Genomic DNA, 14,996 nt, shown 5'->3' with positions numbered 1-14,996 from the left:
CTTTGTAAGGTACAGTGACAGTGGTGGGAACATGAATAAGCAGGGCCTTCAGAAAAACTCTTTGGGAGTTTTTTTTTTTTTTTTTTTTTTTTGGTTTCTCTGTGTAGTCCTGGCTGTTCTGGAATTCACTCTGTAGGCCAGGCTGGCCTCGAACTCAAAAGATCCACCTGCCTCTCCCTCCTGGGTTCTGGGATTCAAGGCGTGGCCACCACCACCCAGCAGGATACAACTTTTAATACAAATGCTATTGATTGATGGATTCATTTATTCATGTACGAATGCAAAGAAGGCATTTCCCCACTGCCTGCTGGATGCAGTCCCAAATGTCTGGCTAATCAAAGGCCCCATCACGACAGCTTGAATGGTAGCAGAGTAACTCACCAGCAGATAAAGGCTTATCAGTGGGTGATAAGAGCCAAAAAGAACAATATGGCCAGATAAGGTGGTCTAGGGGATTGGAGCCTCCCTTATCAGAAAGGCCTTTCCTATGAGCTGTTGAGCTGTTGGGAGAGTTTCTCTGGAAAGCAACAATGAGCTGAGATCTGCAGCTGGCCTGCCTGCTGGGCTGTTATCAAACAGGAGGCCAGGACTTGAAAAGACTTTCAGACAGATATCAAGAGAAGAAGAGCGCTGGTGTGTTCTGGGAACAGCAAGAGAGCTGAAGTGGCTGGAGTGGCGTGTGTGTGTGTGTGTGTGTGTGTGTGTGTGTGTGTGTGTGTGTTTAAGAAGTCTTAGGGGAGGTGGTGGGAATGGGTGCGCAGGACATGGATTTTGCAAACCATCTTAAGGTTCAGATGGCAGCTGACCGCCTGTTGAGAGTTCTGAGAAGGACGCTGGTGAAGAGCCCAGCGAACAGCCAGCACTTGCTGTGGAATACTTTTGGCAGTCATTACAAGGTGGTGTGATGGGTGTGGGGGGACAGTCTGTTGGTAATGGGCGTGGGGGGACAGTCTGTCTGGGGAGAGTGAGAACAAGGTAGGAACTAAAACTCTGGGATATCTCCCAGGAAAGCCTGCGTGATCCTGAAAGTTTTAAACTGTTTAAAAACATCAACCAGGAGATGCAGTGTGCTCATCAAACTCTCGCAAAAATGCTCGTTTAGTGAACACGAGGATGGCTACATGTTTTTAGTTACTTGTTTGGCTTTGCATACAGTATAGAACATTGATTTATTATTACATTTATTTAGCAAAAGGTTGAGGCTTATGAAGTAGCAGCCTACCATTTTTCTGGACTAGCGGATATATGACTTATGGCTATTGTCTTATTTCTGGGCCAGGTACAGGGTGTGGAAAAGGCTTTCTGCTTTTTTGGTGAGGGGTGGGATGGCTAATAGTTGGGTCTTCTGATGACTGGAGGTGGCCATCAGCTATTCACCTCCACTCTCTTGAGGTGGGCTTCCAGAATGGCTGGCTGTGTACATGAAGAAGAGAAGACACTAGCCATCTTGCCTGGCTTGATGGAGCCTATGGCAACCTGATGTTTGAACGGCGTTTTCTTTGTTTGTGTTTAGCAAATACGCTTTGTGGAGACTCCCCATCTGCTTGGCTTTTCCTGGTTGCTTTTGTTCTTACCATTCCAAACGTGCTTAATGAGGGTTTTGATTTTTTCTTTTTTTAATGAGAAAGGTTATTAGAATAGCAATCAGTTGTGGCTGAGGTGGCTCATGGGGTAAAGCCAAGCATGATGAGCTGATGTCAGTCCTTGGGACCTAGATGGTAGAAGGAGAAAACCAGTTCTGATAAGTTGTCTTCTGGCCCCCACACTCCATGGCATGTGTGTTCCCCTCCCCCATATACATAAATACAAAAACAAACAAAACAACCTCTCCCCCCCAAAAAAAAAAGCTAGTCTTTTTGCTGCCCAAACCAAGGTACTCCCTCTTGATACCTAAATTCTCTAAGTTGAAAATATTGGTTCAGACAATTTGCTTCTAGCCTGAAAGGATTTTAAGATATTATTCTATTTGGTGTCTTCAAAGGACTTTGAGATGAGGTTAGGGGCGGTGGAAGCTAAGCGTTTCAGCCAGCTACTGTATGTCCATGCCCAACTGAACTCTTGCAGAAGTGGGATCTTTAAGAAGAAGATACCCTAAGAAGAATGTGTTCTCATCGGCATCACAGGGCTAGCCGCTTGGGTTATGTTAATTCTGGTGGAGGCAGAGTTAGGTTTCCCTGAGGCCTGAACCTCCAACTAGTAGACACACACAGTCATAAGCTGAAGTCCTTTTCTTTGATAGACACTACCTCGAGGCTCTTGGTCTCCCGGGTACGCAGTCTGGTAGTTCTCTTTGGAATCACAGGGCCCATTATTCTGGAACATGACATGGGGGGAGCCATCTTCCCAGAGTTAAGTCTCTGGGAAGTAGTGTACTTTCCTGTTCCTCTTGCCTCAGGCAGCAGAGGAATTGACCAGAGACTATCTTAGACTCCCTCAGAGTTGCTTATTTATCTTATTGATCTATTTATTTTGAGACAGGGACTCACTGTGTAGCCCAGGCTGGCCTCAACCTTGAGATCTTCCAGCCTCATTCTTGGTAGTGCTGGGATTAAAGGTACAGGACACTATGCCCACTCAAAGTTGACCTTTGACTCCTTGCGCTGATCCTGTGTTTATTCACTGTATACTGTCTATTAGGAACTAGCTGTGATAGGGATTGAAGCCAGGGCACTCCCCTGCAGCTGAGGCAGATAAGCAAAGGGACATGGGGATGAGGTCCACTCTATTGCATGCATATGGTAGTAAACAGAAATTCTGGAGTCTGGTCAAGGGAAGAGTCAGGCCTGAGAAGAGTAGGGTCCGTGGGGGAAGCTTGAGCAAAGAAAGGAGCAAGCTACCCGTGGAGACTGCAGAGCCAGCACTTGGATGGAGACGTCAGCAGCCAGGTTTTATATGCTGTGATGTGACGTTTATGCTTTTATCCTGAAAGCAAAGAAAGAAACAAGCGATTTTTAAGCTGAAGTACGAGTATATGAGACTTGTCTGAAATGATCACACTGGATTTGAGGAGAATGGAGAAGGGGTCGGAGGAGGCATGCCCGTGACTTGAGCTTACCTCAGGGGACTGCTGCTGCAACCCAAGCAAGGCACGCGTGAGGAGTGGGGGGAGGTCTGAGACGCTAACAGGTTGCTGAGGCCTGGGCCATGTTCTTTGGTATGTGAGACGGTCGGACTGGAGCGTTGGCCCAGCTGTGAAGAGCACTGGGTTCTCCCGCAGAGGACCCGGGTTCAGTTCCCAGCACCCTTGCGGCAGCTCCCGACTGTCTGTAACTCCAGTTCCCCAGGGTCTGGCGCCCTCTTCTGGGTTCTTCAGGCACTACAGTCATCAGGGCACACAGATACATGCTGTCAAAAATGCCCACACATAAAACAAAAATAACTCTTAAGAAAGAAAGACAGAAAGAAAGAAAGTGTTGGGCTGGAGAGATAGTTGAGTTGGTACAGTGCTTAGGGGACCTATGTGTTATCGTCAGACCCTAGGCAATGAGCTTGGAGACAAAGATAGGTAGATCCATACGACTAGTTTAATTCATAAGCTCCAGGCCAGTGAGAACTGCTACCTTTTTTTTTTTTTTTTTTTTTTTTTTTTTTTTAAGAAAGTGTTCCTCTGTGTAGCTGTGGCTGTCCCTGGAACTGATAGCTTGCTCTATAGACCAGGCTGGTCTTGAACTCAGAGAACTGCCGCCTTTGCCTCCTGAGTGCAGGGTGAGAGATATTATCTTCAATAAGGTGGGATACTGTCTTAAAACTGGCTCCTGAAGGCACGTGGGCTTGACTGTTGGCCTCTACATGTATGCGTGCACATGCATATACACTGTGAGCCCTAGCATTACACACATACCTGCTCGAAAAAATGGTTAAAATTGGCCCTGGCCTGTGAGGGCTTCGGACAATTGGAAGGCACTCGGATAAAGTGTAGGTGTGGCTGTGTGTTCTAAGTGGAACCTAATCAGGGAGTTGTTTTTCTTATGAAAAAAAAAAATGCAGAGAAATAGGTCCAATAAAAACTATGTTTGGTTTGAAAACCCAAACAACTAGGAAAAATTCATGAACAGAAAGTTCCCTGCAGAGGGCCTTTCCTGTGTGCTGTTTTGCATTTAGACTTGTCATTTTTGAGCCTGGCTGGTGGCTAGGGTTCCCTCCCTGTTGGGAGGTTAGAGCCACCAGCCATCAGCACCAGAAAGGATTTGATACAGAGGGCTCGGGACCCCGAGAGTGAGTACCTGCCCCCGGTAAGCCGTGCTGTGGCTTAGTGGAGGGTTTTCTGTTTGCCGTCTGAGGACCATGTTCGGGAGGGAGCCTGATTTGGTAAAAGTGGGTAAGCAAGGGCCGCGGAATGGCACAGAGCTGTTGTCTACAGGTATCAGACATGGCACACCCATGCCTCAGCTTCTTTCTGCTTTTGCTAAAAAGATAAGAATTCATTTTTCTTTTTGTGTGTGGTGTATGCATGTAGGTGCTTATATGTTTGCAATTAAACAGGCTTGTGTGATGAGGTGGATCTGGTGTTTTCTCTTTCTCTCAAGCATGTGTGTGTGTGCGCGCACACACACACACACACACACACACTAAGAAAGAGAGAGAGAGACATTATAAATTAAAAATATTCAGTTTCACGCTCCCCACCACTTCAGAATCAGCAGAGGGAGGAGTTGAATTTTTTTGGATTTTTGAGACAGGGTTTCTCTGTGTAGCCTTGGCTGTCCTGTACTCACTTTGTAGACTAGGCTAGCCTCGAACTCAATAAAGATCCGCCTGCCTCAGCCTCCCAGAGTCCTGGGATCAGAGGTATGCGTCACCACGCCCAGCTTCAAATTATTTATTTATTTTTATTTTATGTGCATTAGTGTTTTGCCCACATGTATGTCTGCTGATGTCAGATCTTGGAGTTACAGACAGTTGTGAGCTGCCATGTGGGTGCTAGGAATTGAACCCAGGTCCTCTGGAAGAGCAGTTGGTGCTTTTAAGCGCTGAGCCACCTCTCTAGCCCCCGAGGAGTTAAATCTTAAAGCTGCACCGTATCCAGAGAACTCACTGTCTGAGAGGAAAGCAACTTGATGTCCTTGGAGGCTGCCTTCCGACTGTCTCCAGCCAGCTGCTTATATAGGGAGAACGGGGTAGACAATGGCTGCCTGTCGGTCATTCTGGAGCTCAGTCCTCTCCTGTGGTTAGGTGGCTGGCCACCTTTCTGAGGCCTGTGATGTCTCTCTCTCATTGTCACCTATCATTCTTTGCTCTCTTCCCTCATTGTGTGGCTGGGCTCAGGCACTCCTTGGACTGTTAAGTTAGTTCTTACTTGAGTCAGTGCCAGCCTTGTCTGCTTGCAGGGGTGTGTGCTCCAGGAAAGGGTTAACTCAGAACAAACCAACCATTAAAAGTGTGGGTGTGCTAAGTTGATAATAATGAGCATACACATACTTCTTTCTGCTACGAAATACAAGTGAATCATCATAATACAGAATATAAAAATATTCTCATTCGCTCCCCTCCGCAAAGTATTTGGCTGTCCCTATCGGCAGGGAACTTGTAGGTTAACTGTGAGGACATTTGTGCTGTATGCACAAAGAAGACCCACCAAATGTCTTCCCCTCTCTCTCTGTGAGACAGGTCTTACTGTGTTTCCCTGGCTAGCCTAGAGCTCTCCATGTAGACCAGGCTGGCTTCAAACTCACAGAGATCCTATTGCCTCTGTCTCCCAAATGCTGGGGTTAAAGGCGTGCAATTTCATTGGCCTTTAGCTCATTTCTGTATGCAGTTTCTTAATACTTTGCAGCACCCCATGCATTTTCCTGCCACCTTTCCAGTTCTGAAAAGTTTTCTAAACCAAGTGCATCGAATACTTCTTGGAAAATTCCAGGCAAGCTCCAGTCTGTTTTCAGTTACCCGATCAGCGTTGACTGTTCTGACAGTGTGCATAGACTTTTGTGCGACACTGCCTGGCTTTCTTCTGGGGACTGGCTTGGGTTGACTTCTTTTCTCCAGGAAGGCAACCAGCTGCTGAGAGTTAGAGATCTTGTCCTGAGCTGAGATGGGTGCCAGTGATGGGCCTGAAGCCATTCTTGAGAGCATCAGTAACACTCTGGTCCAGCCTAGGGGTCTATAGGCAATGGGTCCAAACCACCTTCTCCTAGGGGCAGGCAGGAGCCAGTGAAGAGGTTTCTCTCCCAGCTAGCTTGCAGGTTAGGCAGGGTAAGATATGATATGCAGAAAGCTTCTTGCTGCCCCGTGCCCTGCCTTCCTTTTCCTCTGTCTCCAGCTCCCTGTGTGATTATCTGGATGTCTCCTGTATGGGTAAAGGGTTGGAATTATTGATTCTCTGATTCTTGCCCTCACTGACCCTGGATTCCCATCTCAAATGTGCCTGTGAATGGACAACCACACTGATGGAGTCTCCAAAAATAGCCTGTTTTCTTTTTGGTTATCTGTGTTAGAATGCTTTCTTTATTCTCTTACAGGTGTCCAGCCTTTAGACATTACAATAGGACATTGTCACCTACAAAGTTCATATTTCACAAAGGAGTTACAGAAACAAATTGCCATAATGTTTTTTTTAAATATTTTTGAGATTTATTTATTTTTATTCTCTCTCTCTCTCTCTCTCTCTCTCTCTCTCTCTCTCTGTTTTGCCAGTATGCATGTATATGTACTGTGAATGTTCAGTGCCTGTGGAGGTCAGAAGAGGGCGTTGGATTCCCCAGAACTGGAGTCATAGATGGTCGTGAGCCTCCATGTGAGTGTGAGGAATGGAATGTGGGTCCTCTAAAGAACATTGGTGCTCTTAACCGCTAAGCCACCTCTCCAGCCCTCGTAAGGTTTAAGTAAGTTTAGAATTTTGTGTTGAGCTTCATTCATTGCTGTTGTGGGGCACATAGGTCAGGCAGGCCTGTGTGGAATCAATGCTCTGGATCCATTGTGTTGAGTCTACTAGTTTTCTGAGACTAAGAGAGAGAAAGAGGAAGAGAGAGAGAAGATTTGAGGGAGGGAGAGAGAGAGAGAGAGAGAGAGAGAGAGAAAGAGGGAGACAGAGAAGGGAATGGGGAGGGAAAGCGAGAGAAAGGAGAGAGGGAGAGAGAGAGAAAAGATGTGAGGGAGGCAGAGAGAGAGGGAGACAGAGAAGCGAATGGGGAGGGAAAGTGAGAGAAAGAAGGAGAGAGGGAGAGAGAGGGAGAGAGAGAGGCTGGATTTACAATGACTATAGAAACATAGACTTCATGCCTTCTGTTTCCCCTGAGTGACAGTTAATAAAGTGCTTACTCATTCATGACCTCCTTCCATCCCATAATGGCCTCATGAAGTGGCCATCCTGTTCTCAGTTTGCTTGGTCTTTCTTGGGAGGCCAGCCTGGGGGTCTTCCAAGCTCATATGTTGGAATGTAAGAGGAACCTATTGCTTTCTTCTTTCGTCTGCTGTGAATCTGAGACACCCCCAGGTCCACACAGGATCAAGGCGGCCTGGGAACTTATCTTAGCCTCACTGTGAGGCACACTATGAGTGTGCACGTATCTTTGGTATATGTCCAGTGATGAGGGTTCTCCTATATCCCTAGGCTGGTGTTAAACTTGCGAACTTCACATCCTCCTGCCTTCACCTCCTGTGAGCTAGGATTACAGGTGTGTACTGTGATACCCATTTTATCGGGGTGTGGGCACTGAACTCAGGACCTCATGTATCCTAGGCAAGTACTCTACCAGCTGAGCTATATTCACAGCTCCCACTCTTTCCTTAATGGGACAAAAGGTGGGAGTGGAGACTTGACTAAGAGCCTGTTGCTTCCAGAGGTGGGAGATGCCTCTGGGTGCCTCCAGGGTGCTTGGGGCCACAACTCTCCACTTCTTCAGAATCACCAGCAGCACTCTCACTTTCTCTTAAGGTTTTACATCATTCTTTATATTCTGCTGTCCATCGCAATTAAGCCAGCTCTCCTAATACCTTGGCTCTGCCCTTCAGAGAGCCTCCTTGCCTACAGCTTCCTCCTCCCATCTGCTGTGAATCTGAAACACACCAGAAAGACTCCCAGGTCCACGTGGGATCCAGGTGGCCTGGGAACTTGTCCCGTTCTCACTGCTCACTGGGTAGGCACACAGCTTTGGTAGATGCCCAATGGCTGGTTTCCTGGCAGATTTCCCACGCACCACACCACCACCCAGCCCGTCTTTTTATAATTCTCTGCAAGGACTCCCCTCCCCCAACCTATGCTATAGATGACTTCCAAAAGCTCATTTGGCCATTTGTGGATTGTGTAGTTTTACAGGGGTTCTCCTGGAACTGGCATGTTGGGAAGCATCATGAATGTTGGAGAGGGTCCAGGCCCTTAACCAAAATGCCTTCTTTTGTCGTACAGGCTGAGCTTTGGAGACAGAAAGGTCCATGTGACCTTTGGCTGTTACAGCTGCTAAGTGATGTTAGGCAAGTGATTGAACCTCTCTGAGCCTTAGTTGCCTCATCTGCAAAATGGTGGTAAATTACACGATACTACCAGTAGAGTCATGGAAAAATGTTACAGATATAGACTGTTTAGCATCATCCTTGACACATGGAGAATGACCAGTGTAGTTTTTGACTGTACTAGTAATCATTACTAATTAGTGATAATTGCTGGTGTGTTTAGCATCAGACACCTATGGGTAAAGTGGTTCAGGAGTCAAACTCTGCACTGGTCACTCAAAATTGAAATGTCCCTTTTTCTCTTGGAAGAGGAGGTCTTAGATTTGTGGGAGTCTTTCATCCATTGAGTTCAAAACCTTGTATCTGTTTTTTGGTTTGGTGAGGGAGATAGACATTAAGTAAAAATTAAAAAAAAAAAAAAGACAGACATGGCAGGATGGTGGTGGCACATGCCTTTAATCCCAGCACTCAGGAGGCAGAAGCAGGTGGATTTCTGTGAGTTCTAGGATAGCCTGGTCTACTACAGAGTGAGTTCCAGGACAGCCAGAGCTACACGGAGAAACCCTGTCTCAAAAACAAACAAAACAAACAAAAAAGTCAGACCTGTAGAACTATAGTTACCATGAGGGTTGATGCTGGAAGGCATGCCCTAGGAACATGGTAGGGCTCCAGTGTTGGGGGGACCTGCACCATTAGTGACAGACTTTGCGTTCAGCCAGGTGGTTTGAGGTTTTGAAGCCAACAGGGGTGGAGGTGGCCGGAGCTCTGGGGAACTGGTGATGGTAACTGGCTTTATTTTAATAGGTGACCATCCAGGTTGCCTGACACACCCCACTGATGCTGAGATAGCTAAGGAGGAACTCATCACATGAGGGGAGGAGCTGTCACGGTCCTCTGAGCAGGGAAGGAGACTTCCTACATTGGGCCAGGGATGCCAGGGCACCCAGAGTGCTTATTAAGGGGTGTTTTTACATGGTCCAGTCACACTGCCACCAGCACTTCCTGTCACCTGGGTTCCCATGGTCACACAGGCCTAACGAATATCTTTTCCATGCAATTCGCCTCCATCTTTCTCCTTCCTTGCCCTGTATAAATTCTCCTTTTAACTCCGATTTGATTACTCTTGGTTCTGCTGTGTGACCGAATCAGCTCTTTCATTTTCCATCCAGTGATGGTTTCTCCAATGGAGACACGGACTCCTTGACTCTGAGACACAGAGGGGAAGAACAAGGACCAACATGTGGAGGTCACATTGGCGTATGTGGTTCCAGGCCCACTGTGCGTTTTGTTCAGAAGCTCTGTTCCTGGGGAAGCAGCATCCCTGTGTGGATCCCCTCTCTTCTTGTTCCTCCTGTCTGAGGCGGAGCCATTGCTCAGCCCTTGGGATGCACTGTTCTGTGAGGCCCAGGGAGGACATTTATCTCATCCTTTCTGGCTAAGCTGTAATCCAGAAACAATGTCTAGAGATGTGGCTCGGGGACCCGCAGAAGGTAGGGCACCAGTAATCCTCCTCTAGTTGTCTAACAGACCCAAGGCATAGGGTGAGCCAGGAATTGAGAGTGCCAAGTCTTAGAGTGATCACACTGACCCCAGCTGTTCGGCCTTTGCTTTGTTTTAAGAATTCAAAGAAAACTTTTAGATTTATAAGATAATAATGAGGATTGCATAGAAGTTTCCCCTGTGTACCCTTCGCTCCATTATCAACACTTTATTTATTTAGGGAGGGTCTCATGTAGCCCAGGTTTGAACTCCACATATAGATGAGAATGACCTTGAACTTCTGATCCTCCTGCTTCCATCTCTCCAGTGTTGGGATTACAGGTGTGTGCCACCACACCTGGACTATAAGTGCTGGGTATCAAACTCAGGGATTCCTGTATGCTAGGTAAGCATGTTACCAACTGAACTACAACCCTAGCTCTAACACCATCCAGTTTAGTTCATTCCAACTGACAAACGTTGGTGGATGGTGTACTGACAGCCATGCTGAATTTATATTTCCTTTGTTTTTATGAAATTCTCCTTTTCTGTTCAGAATACTATGTTTAGTTGCCATTCTTAAACTCCTCTTGCTGTCATGGTTCCTGGGATGATCCTTCTTTTTGCTGATCTTTTTAGGAGTACCAGTCAGGCATATTATAGCCTGAACCTCTGGTGAAATTTGTCTTGTATTTTCCCCATGATACCAACATGACTGAGTGTGATCGATGCTGGTCTTCATGGATCGCTACCCAGGTTGAGATAGTGCTTTTCATTGTTCTTCGAATACCTTACTTTGTTTTCCCCTCTTTCCACGCTATACTTTCTGGAAGGATACTGTGTGCAGCACACCCGTGGATGAAGAGTCATATTCCGTCCCTTAGGGAAGGCAGTGTGGATCAGAATGGAGATGTCAGAATCTGCAAATATGTCTGTGTCTTCCCCATGTACATACCATTCACGTGTTCGCCTACATGTAAGCTTATAGATTTAAACTTTTCAGGGCTAGCGAGATGGCTCATGGTTAGGAGCTCTTATTGCTCGCAGGGAGGCCCTGAGTTTGGTTGCCAGCACCCACCTCAGGCAGTTTACAGCCGGCTGTAACTCTAGCCCCAGAGGATCTGAAGTCCTCTTCCAGGTGCTGTGGCCACCTGAACTCCAGTACACATACACACACATACATCTACACATCTAATTAAAAATAACTCTTAGACAAAGAAATGTATACATCCAGGACTACCCAATTTTCTTCTAGCTACGGCCAGTGGGCTCTTTGAGTTGGCTCTACTCCCCCACTGATGTGGTCCCTTTGTCATGGTCATCATCACCACTATCATTCTAAGCTCTTCTTTAATGTCTGATACTACATGATGCTCCATGCTCCAGTTGTGAATTTCCTGTCCTTTTGCCAGTTAGCTGTGGATCCTTTTATGGAGAATTTATTGGCATTAGAAACTGAGATCTTGGTATGAGGTTGCTCTTTGCTACTTAGGTGTCGGGTGACACTGCGGCTTATGGGCCCTGTCAGCTGAAAAGAACTAAGAAGTGTGTGTGTGTGTGTGTGTGTGTGTGTGTGTGTGTGTACTGGCCCTTGTAGGCTGACACATTTAAGTATTTCCACATGGAGCCATCTGTGTAGCAGGTAAAAGATGAGTTCCTATTTACATTTCCAACTCTAACCTTTCACATTATGGACGGTTCTGGCCTTCTCCCTTTGCACACATGTCCCCTCCCCTCCCCACAGTGAGAAACAAGCAGCTGCCCCTAACAGTGTCAGTGTACCTGTGTCGTGATTCCAGAGTTGTCAACCCGCCCCTCTGTGAGGATTGACTGGATCAGCTCCAGCAGGAGCAATTGCTTGGTTTTTGGTCTCTTTGCAAACTACACCCCTCCCCCCTTTCCTGTGACATTGTTTCAGTTTTCCTTTAATGTGTGTGTGCACATGAGTATCTATGTATGTGGAGGCCAGAGTTTGACCTTGGCTCTCGGTTTTTTGATATTTGAGGTGGGGCCTGGAACTCGCCAACCATGTAGGCTGCCTGGCCAGTGAGGGACCATATCCTTTCTATTTCCCCAGCACCAGCATTACAGATGGATGCCTGCAGCTGTTTATTTTACTTTATTTTTACATGTGTGGGTTCTTGGGATTAAACTCGGGTCATCATGCTATCAAGGCAAGGCCTTTAGAGACTGAGCCACCTCCCCAGCTACACATGGTTTAAATTCTTAAAAGATTTATTTATTCTGTTTTACATGTGTGAGTTTTGCATGCCCCCATGGGTGTCCAACATGTGTGTTCCTGAAGCTCACTGAGGTCAGAAGAGGGTGTTGGGGCCCCTGGAACCAGAGTTGTGAGCCATCATGTGGGTGCTGGGAACTGAACCTGGATCCTCTGCAAGAGCCGCCATTGCTCTAACTATTGTACTGTCTTTCCGGCCCCTTTGTCTCCTTTCTTTGTCTTTCTTTTGTGTTTTTTCCTTTCCCCCTTCAGTATTTTTCCTTTTGCTCTCTTTGCAGTGATTCTGTTTTTCTTTCTTTTCTTTTTCTCTTTCTTCTTCTTTAACTTTGCCTGCTCTATTTCACAACTTGACACCTGTTTTGGTAAGAACGTCTGCTTTCTGTTGCCGCCAGGACAGTCAGGGCACGAGACACCTTAGACTAAGACCCCATAGCATGGTTTCTACAGCTGAGGTCAGGAGGCCACCATCAGAGAGACATGCCAGATACAAAAAAAGATACTTTGGTTTTCATAAAAAAAAAAAAAAAAAAAAAAAAAAGTATAATTAGCCCCCGGGGAGGTGTGTGTCTGTGGGGGGAGGGGGCACAGGCGTCTAAGTGCCTCTGCCCTTCTTCAGGTTTCTGTGCGCATCAGCCTCCTGGCCTGAGGGGCAGGTTAATGTTCCACCTGGGTTAAGGTTCAGAGGGCTGTTTTGGACATTGCAGTCCCGAGTGGGTCAATGTTCAGAGCAAAGACACCAAGGTTCATAGTGAGTGTGTAGAAGGGTTAATTTTGCCATTGTCACAATCTGAAGAACTCCATTCTGTTGATCGTTGTGACAGCATAAGACGAGAGACCCCATGTTAGGGTTGGGCTTAGAGGGTGGAGGCTAGACTAAGGGTCCTCTGATTACGTGACTGGACTGAGAGACATCATCGCAGGGATGGAGAAGATCCCTGCACAGAAGTTTGGGTTTCTAGAACACGGAACTGGGAGCTTAAGATTGTCTCCTCTATAAGGAAGCTCAGGCGAGTTAGCTGAGGGACGCTTTTCTCTCCGTTGCCTGTCATTCACCTGCAGGAGATGGGATGAGGTGGAGGGTGGGCAGTGGGTTTTGCAGAGGCAAGAGACAAGGAGCGACTTTGTTTCCTGTGTTTATATTATCTCGTTGATGGCTTTCTTGGCATGCCCAAGGCACAGAGTAGAGGTATTTCCCTGAGCTGACATCCCCCACCGTACCATACCCAGCAGCAGATCTTGCTCTACCCTTAGAAGTTTGGCAGCCATTGAGCACAACAGTTAGCCACCACGAGGAAGAAGGAAAGTTAATACTGATCCTACAGTTCTTTGCACACGAGCAGCAGGTTATGCCTGCTATTTGTTCTTCCCGACAGGAGACAGGTCTGGTAGAGGGTTCATCATGTGGTGGAGGGAGAGGGTGTGGGCAAGGAAGGTTGCTTCTTGCAGGTCAGCTTTCCTTTTCTCTTTTGAGATGGAGTCACATGTAGTCCAGGATGGCCTGAAACTCAGTCTGTAGCGAAGGATAACCCTGAACTTCTGATCCTCCTGTCTTTCCTTCCCAAATGTCCTGAGTGCTGTTATTACAGGCCTGTATCACCACACCTAGATTGCGTAGTTCTGGGGATCAAAACCCCGGCCTCCTGCATGCTAGGCAAGCACTCTACCCACTGAGCCACACTCCCAGTGTTTCTAACACATACCCCGCTGACACTTTGACTGGCAGCTGAGCTCACCGTGCAGCAGGACACTGCAGCTTTGCCCTCATGTCTGTTGTGCTTGCCCCGGGCCTGGGTTTTTGTAATGCTGAGTCTTGCTGGTGTTTGCTCTAAGTTTGACAAACCCTGGGCTCTCGTGAGACTCTCCCAACTCTATCTTCTCATTGAGCCCCTGACCTGCCTGGCTCAGAGCTCTAAGCCTGTTGTTGACTTGAAAACATGGCTCTCACCTCAAAGAAATACAGGAGAACTTATTCTGGAGCAAGAGAAGAGTGACCATGGCCTAGGAATGTGGGTTCAGCCTCCAAGACCATAGTCTGATGGGGTAAAACTTTCATATAACATTTATAATTATAGAAAAATCAGGATGTCTTTAAAGAACTTTGGGAACATCAGGTAGGCTTACAACAAAGTGGGGAGGTCCTGCTGTGGGTGTCTGAAGCTGTGGTTGATGACACTTGGAAGAGAGTGGTGTCTTAACACATAGCAAAAGTCATGGAACAGCTACAGGCTGTTAGCACCCCCCCCTTCTGTGTTCCCCTGCAAACTTTAGTCCACACTGTTTTCCCTGTGGGGCACTTCCTGCAAAGGAGTGCCCCACACTCTCCTTCCACCTAAAAATTCCCTTCTTTTTTCGTTTTGCTTTTTCAAGATCGGGTTTCTCTGTGGAGCCCTGGCTCCACACTCACTGTGTAGACCAGGCTGGCCTTGAACTCAAGAGATCCACCTGCCCCTGCCTCTAGGACTAAAGATGTGTGCACCATCCAGTCTAAAGGTTCCCTTCTTAGTACAGCCTTCCCTAACCTCTCTAACGGAAGTGGTCCTTCTCTATCCACTGTCTCCCTGGCAGCTTTGTCTTCTCAGGAGTCTGGGCCCATGGTTACTATCTTTTACAAGTAAGTTCTGTGAGGCAGGGGCCTCAGTACGCCATGTAACTATCGAAGAAGGCTGGCCAGTGTGGTAGCAGCTGCTCAGGAAGAACTTAGTAGTCATGGACAATCATAGCATCGGCAAACCCTGAAAGAGCTGATAACCTCTGGGTGCTGCCACTTGGCAGCAACATCAGGATTCCTGGTGTGTGTGTCAGGTTATATTTTAATTATGAGCTACAGAAAGAACCAAAGTGGACAGAATGCTGGGATAATGCCCTTATGCCATGAGATGGTCCATCAGAGTCA

The 14,996-nt window shown here is 47.1% G+C and overlaps 1 protein-coding gene across 5 annotated transcripts in view; it reads left to right on the top strand.

The window, feature by feature from the left end:
- The window catches only part of Cgnl1 (cingulin like 1), a 148,796-nt gene that overhangs the window by 23,230 nt on the left and 110,570 nt on the right, over positions 1-14,996 (top strand). The window contains exon 1 of one of the 5 annotated variants that reach the window (XM_055598163.1): positions 6,653-6,730. The exons of the other annotated variants lie outside the window; for them this stretch is intronic. The gene's annotated coding sequence lies outside the window, so the exon portion shown is untranslated. Of the gene's footprint in view, positions 1-6,652; positions 6,731-14,996 lie in introns of those variants that run through there. 5 annotated transcript variants of the gene reach the window in all.

Source organism: Psammomys obesus, unplaced genomic scaffold (genome assembly GCF_907164565.1).
Source record: "Psammomys obesus unplaced genomic scaffold, mPsaObe1.curated_primary_1811, whole genome shotgun sequence".
NCBI lineage: Eukaryota > Metazoa > Chordata > Mammalia > Rodentia > Muridae > Psammomys > Psammomys obesus.
Note: the sequence above shows the minus strand (reverse complement) of the source record. Positions and strands in the feature narration are given on the sequence as shown.